Source organism: Trachymyrmex septentrionalis, unplaced genomic scaffold (assembly GCF_001594115.1).
Source record: "Trachymyrmex septentrionalis isolate Tsep2-gDNA-1 unplaced genomic scaffold, Tsep1.0 scaffold83, whole genome shotgun sequence".
Classification (NCBI taxonomy): Eukaryota; Metazoa; Arthropoda; class Insecta; order Hymenoptera; family Formicidae; genus Trachymyrmex; species Trachymyrmex septentrionalis.
In genome coordinates this window covers 785,920-792,006 of record NW_017306018.1, presented here as the reverse complement: position 1 = coordinate 792,006, position 6,087 = coordinate 785,920, and the positions used below count along the sequence as shown (strand labels likewise).

General features: G+C 26.6%; 1 long non-coding RNA gene across 1 annotated transcript in view; it reads left to right on the top strand.

Annotated features, from left to right (window-relative positions):
* The window catches only part of LOC108755023, a 783-nt gene extending 475 nt beyond the window's left edge, over positions 1–308 (top strand). The window contains exon 2 of the long non-coding RNA XR_001939740.1: positions 58–308. This is a non-coding gene — a long non-coding RNA (uncharacterized LOC108755023). The remainder of the gene's footprint in view (positions 1–57) is intronic.
* The last annotated feature ends 5,779 nt before the right edge of the window (positions 309–6,087 follow it).

Genomic DNA, 6,087 nt, shown 5'->3' with positions numbered 1-6,087 from the left:
ATAATATATTAATTTATATATATTTTTTTTAGGTAAATGAGGTTATGATTTAGATAGGTCTGACAGCATCATTCAACGACTACGATTTATAACTGCGATAATAAAACGTAAAGCCACAACTAATGAAATAGCGACTGCAAAAAACATCATTAGTCAGCTAATTTACTTAAATCAATAGAGGATCCTGAATGTAAAATCAGAGAAGATGATAAAATAGTTGTTATCAAAGATAAATATCCTAAAGCGTAATTTCACTATTTAATTTTACCAAAGGAGGATATTCTCAATATATGGCGTGTCAAAAAAGAGCATCAAGATTTGTTAACATATATGCATGATGTTGCATGCGATCTCTAAAAGACCAAACAGATCATGAATTGTGAGTCTTAAAATAGAACAGTATTAATAATAATAATGAATAATAATTAACACATACTTCTCTTCTAAGAGACATTTGAACTTCTGCCTGGCAAGGTCTATGAAACCATTATATAACTTCTTTGCTACATTTAAAGTATATTAAATGCATAAACTGTAACTTCTATAATACCAAGATCCCTGCACAAGTATAACATCTCAATCATTTTGTCGAACCTGTCGTAAATAAAATATAAGATATGAGACAAATATACAACGGATCAGTATATCCGTAAATTCTCTTTAAAAATACACTTATTCAAAGAAAAAGCGGTACAGCAGAAAAGTTGGAAAAAATTACGGAACTTCAAATGTTCGTAATTCATGGTCAGTAAATAAACATAGAAAAACAGAAAAACTATTTACTTATTTTATAAATGATTAAATGATAAACATGATTCCATTTCAAATGTAAAATAAAAATGATTTTTCAAAAATCATTTAAAATAGAAAATGCAAAATGCCATTTTTATTTTAAATACATATTTAAAATGAAATTATTTTAAATATATTACTTAGCCCTGATGATGATAAATATTACGGCACGAATATTTTTTTGCTCCAAGAATCATAAAAATATTGACATCGAAAAATATATTCGATGATTATTTGGAGTTTCGTTTGTTAGTTGAATTCATGTATTATTTATTGTACATTATTTTATCCTTTATGGGTTTTTTATCTTCATGGGTTTGTGTGCGCATTGTTTAGCGCTGCCTCTCGATTAATCTGACTTTATTGATCTATTGTAGGTAATTTATCAAAGTATGGTAAAAGTCATAAAATGGGTTTTTTTTCCGATAAATGCTTATTGTTATTCAACGGTTCCTTCGTTATCAACTAAATATTGATTGAAATGCAAGTTATTTTATGAAAATACGTTTTAAATTATATAACTATTTTACATTAATTTTGAATAATAGAAAATGTTAGAAGTTCTATCAATTTAGATGAAAAATTATATTTTTACTAATTAAAACTTCTTCCATTACTCTGCAGAATAAATTATTGATCTAGTATTTCATTATTCTACAGAAATATATTTAAAAAATATAAATAACTCGAATATAAAAAAGAATAAATACTTATATAGATTTATTTTTAAAGATAATATATTATATATGTAGCATTGTGATAAAAATTTTGTTAAATTTTTATTAATCTATCAACATTAGTTATCTATTAGAGATAACAATCAACAAATTATTTTCTACATCTTCCATTCTTTCTTTGAAACAAAAAAGAGATATATTTTGCATTCTTGGAAATTAAATTTTCAGGGGATATTTTTATTCCTCCTTTTTCACGCGTTTAAACCTCAGTAAGTCCGCATGTCTTTCCAAAAGAGGAACTTCCTCCCTTTGACATCGTATTTCACGCAACGGTAAGTTATACGAAGATGCTCTTTGTTTAAACAGGGTTCGCGGATATAAGGTCTGTTATAAAAGGTCCTCGCCCTTGAAATTAATTCGCGAAGGAGACAAAGGCATCGCCCCCAGTTTACTGAACGAATCGTGCGCGCGGTTTTACGGATGACGAACCATTGGCACACGGCATGTAAACATTGTTTGAGTAGAATGAAAATAATTAGTAACGACGTTATCGTAACTGCAGCTGATGAAAAAATTATTATATTCCCATGAGAAAGTTATTTTTCTTTCAAATATTGGTCAGGTTTAGAATATGTTTATAGCGAAGTTGTGAATCGTTTTTGCAAAAGAATTAGTGTTTCACAGATCACGTAACTATTACAATACTTAACTGTTAATTTATATAAGTTTATAATAATGTATTCATGCAAATTTATTCTGAATTTTTATATTTTCATCAAATAAGATTTATTATAAAGTACTTTGCATTTATATATAAATACTTCGCAAAATACGTTGCAATAAATACATAGTATGACGAACGGCGCGACGCGGCGACATACCTATTGATTTTAGGAAAGAGGGAGAATGAGGGATGGAAACAGTGGGGATAAAAGTGGTCCGAGAGAGAGAGTGAGAGAGAGAGAGAGAGAGAGAGAGAGAGAGAGAGAGAGAGATCGTTTCTTCTGATCGTTGCTTAATTGTCGAAACCTCTCCTTAAAAATGGATTACTTAATCTTTTTAATGTTAAATAAGAATTCTTAAAGTTTAACAAGAAACATATGAAATAGTATATCACACTTAAATTTCAATATTTTCTACATATTTCACTTAGAAGAATAATAGACATTTTTAATTACATTTTATATATTTTTGATTGCATTAAAAAAAATTTTAAATTAAAACTTAATTAAATAATAAAAAAAATCTATTTAAACATCCATATATAAAAAGATGATTATTTTTTATTTATAATTTTCGAACAGAATATTTTTGGATATTTTATGATAAGTTATTTTTTTCGAAAGCATTAATTGATTTTAATAAGATCCAGCAAAGAATTAACGACTTTTCAAATTGCTTCATGCTTTGAATCCATGTATACCTCGTTTATCATGTAGTTTATCATTGTTTACAGAGTAGCTACCCTAAGAAGATCTTGGGTAAATTTTTCATCCAGGCCCCGCGAGTCCTGGAATTCTATTTAAGAAATCAGACTTCCGCCTCACGTATTCCCAGGATTACGATCTGTCTTCGTCTTTAACCAACGGCTACTTCATTTTCGAATATCCACCAACGGAAATAGGATTTGCCCTTTCAATTTTTTTATCTTTTTCTTGTTTTTCTTTTTTCTATGTAAGAACTTATATTTTTTTTTGGTCATGACGACTTAATTATTTTTTATCTCTTAATATTTGAGAGAATGGGGATAATTAATACGCGGGGTATGTTGATACATTTAAAATTACTACAAAATAACAAACTATAATATTACATAAAAATAATATTTCCGCAAAAATGTTGCGATCATAGTGCAATGAGTTATTTCAGATAAAAAAGCGGTTTATCAGAAAAAGAAAATATTTTCTTTTTTTGATAGTAAAACAATAAATCAGATATATTAAATGTTATATTTATCACTCTGTTTATATCATAATTTTAACTATTTCTTTAGAATCTTTATTTTATAAGTAATTACTTACAGTTATATTTATGTTTTGAAATATATTTTTTGCTTAAACAAGATTAAAATATGTAAATGTGGCAAGTCGAAGCTAGTTGTGACGGGATTGTTGTTACAGTTTTTTCTGTTTTTCCATGTTATAAATTAATCTCGACGTAACCTAAATGCAACAGCAGTAATTGATATTGTGATCTTATATCAGATTTCATTGTTAACGTTTCTTATTAAATATTTAAATAACATATAATTGTATATTTCTAGTGATTACGTATCTATTATACACATATTATTTGAAAATTATTAATGAAGTTATGTTATGCATATTGTTCTTTTATGTTTCCTTTAATTATGCTGATTAATTACCACAAAATTTATTTATTCAGATTACTTTTAAACTTAATTATTCTTTTAAAAATTATACTACATATTTTTTATTAATAATAAATATCATCTTTAGTTCTATATATGGAACATTCTTGGAATACGTAATAATATATAAATAGAATTTTTAATCGATATTTGAATGTTGTTTTTACATTTCGTAAATATTTTGAAATAATCAGGAATACTCTTGAAATGTTTTTTTTTTAGGATTTTAGGAATTTTTTACGAATATTTTAGGAATATATTTAGCGTTATCTGGATCATTACTACTAAAATAATTTGTTATTAAAAATAATAATACATTTTTTATAATTTTCTTCAACGGATTGCATAAAAGGTAATATAATAATTTATGATACGATATAAAAAATTCACATAGCGACCAGGATCCAGGATCATTTTTATGGAAATTATTATTTTCAATTGTTTTTTTAATGTATATTTTCGTTAACCTTACTCTGTCAAAACAAAAATTTTGGTCCACGAAATTTATTTATCACTGCAATGTCTGCAATTACGAAACATTGTTGCCTAAAGGATCATCAGCGCAAAGAAGAGATATTATCCACCGGCGAATGTTTGTACGAAATTAAATCTGTTACATATCCAGTGAAAAAGATATGTCTAACGAGATTGTAAAATCTGCTAGGATAATTGTATTCGCGCTCAATTTAAACTCGTGTTGATAATCGATGGTCGTTAAATCGTACAATGTTCTCTCTCTCTCTCTCTCTCTCTCTCTCTCTCTCTCTCTCTTCTGTCGCTTCCGGTTTTAATTCTACTTAACGAGCGGCTATACTCTCGTGCGGCGTGATTTAATACTCAAACAAAATACATAGCATCAAATTCCGTTTATGATATAATTGAAGCTGCGGTTTCGACAACACACGATTGCGTATTGTCACAACACACGGAATAGTCTGGTTGCGCATTCGCAAATTTTCCATATCAATTCTCGCCAAAAAAGCGCACGGAAAAATTTCAGATTGGCCACTGATTTAATTGAGTCAGTAGCTTGGATTTAATGAGAAGCTAATTGGTTAAAGCGTGAAACAACACTTGCATCGGCACATTGCGACATGAATTTTAAATACAAACTATAATGACCTCTCTGTATTAATTTACGCTACGACAGAAAGAAATTGTAATATAATTTACATGTTTTACTTTCATATGATTAATGTTTATAACAGAAAGCTATGTATAATGATATTGATTTTTCTATTGTCACAATTTAGTTCAAACTTTCCATTGTCATATTCTGGACTTTTGTTGTTTAATATTTCTCTAAACGAATTTTGAAGCTTGATTTTACAAAGTATGGTATATATTAAGTATAATAATTTTATTAGGAATTATGAATGCGTTTCTAATACATACATTCATTTACAGCTAACTTATCAAAAATTTTTTTTACTACCATTATATGTATATTTATTAATATTACTTATAAATATAAAAATAATCTCTCGAGAGAGTTACATAAAAAAATTTTTCTGATATATCATTATAACATCGTTAAATTAGTCTTTTCACATTAATAACAATAAGAATATGTAATAAAATAATTGCCTAATAAACTTTATATCTTTTTAAAAAGATATCTTTTTCTGAAACATATAGAGGGAATATCGCCTATATCGTACTTCTTAATGTTTAAATAAAATTGTAACAAAAGCACTAAAGCAATCAGAATATCTTTGTACTTACATCAAACTTTGATTCATTAGTACTAAAACAAAACGACATTTTAATGAAAATAAACATTAGATTATTGTCTAAATTAAATTCGATAAAGTATTTTTCGGTACGATTTAGAGATTGAACCGTTAAATTGTACCTTTGGGTTTAAACCTAAATCGTATTTCTAATAAATAATCATTAGTTTTTACAAAGAAAGATCTAAAGAAAGAATCTAAATTTTCTTAAAATCCAACAAATAATATCTATAAATAATTTTTAATTTATCTTAAAAAGACTCAATGCAAACATACTTTTTCTTATATAAATATCAAAATATAGTAATTATAAAGTATTACTTAGTTACTCAACATGCTATTTATCTTAAATGTGTAGGTATAATATAAAGACTAGTGATAAGTACTCGTATTATTTAATTACTCAATTTTAATGCCCTAATTTACATCATGCACTTGATATGGTTATAACTAATAACTTTCTATTGAATTATCTTAATTTTAGAAATGTATTTAAAGAGTGATGTACAAAATT